Source organism: Physeter macrocephalus, unplaced genomic scaffold (genome assembly GCF_002837175.3).
Source record: "Physeter macrocephalus isolate SW-GA unplaced genomic scaffold, ASM283717v5 random_1664, whole genome shotgun sequence".
Lineage (NCBI taxonomy): Eukaryota > Metazoa > Chordata > Mammalia > Artiodactyla > Physeteridae > Physeter > Physeter macrocephalus.
In genome coordinates, this window is record NW_021146817.1 from 24,604 (window position 1) to 25,000 (window position 397).

Sequence of the window (397 nt, forward strand, 5' to 3'; positions counted from 1 at the left end):
ACTCATCAAGAAAAAGAGGGAGAGGACTCAAATCAATAAAATTAGAAATGAAAAAGGAGAAGTTACAACAGACACCACAGAAATACAAAGCATCCTAAGAGACAAGCAACTCTATACCAATAAAATGGACAACCTGGAAGAAATGGACAAATTCTTAGAAAGGCATAAACTTCCAAGACTGAACCAGGAAAAATAGAAAATATGAAGAGACCAATCGTAAGTACTGAAATTGAAACAGCGATTAAAAATCTTCCAACAAACAGAAGTCCAGGACCAGATGGCTACAGAGGTGAATTCTATCATACATTTAGAGAAGAGCTAACACCCATCCTTCTCAAACTCTTCCAAGAAATTGCAGAGGAAGGAACATTCCCAAATTCATTCTATGAGACCACCA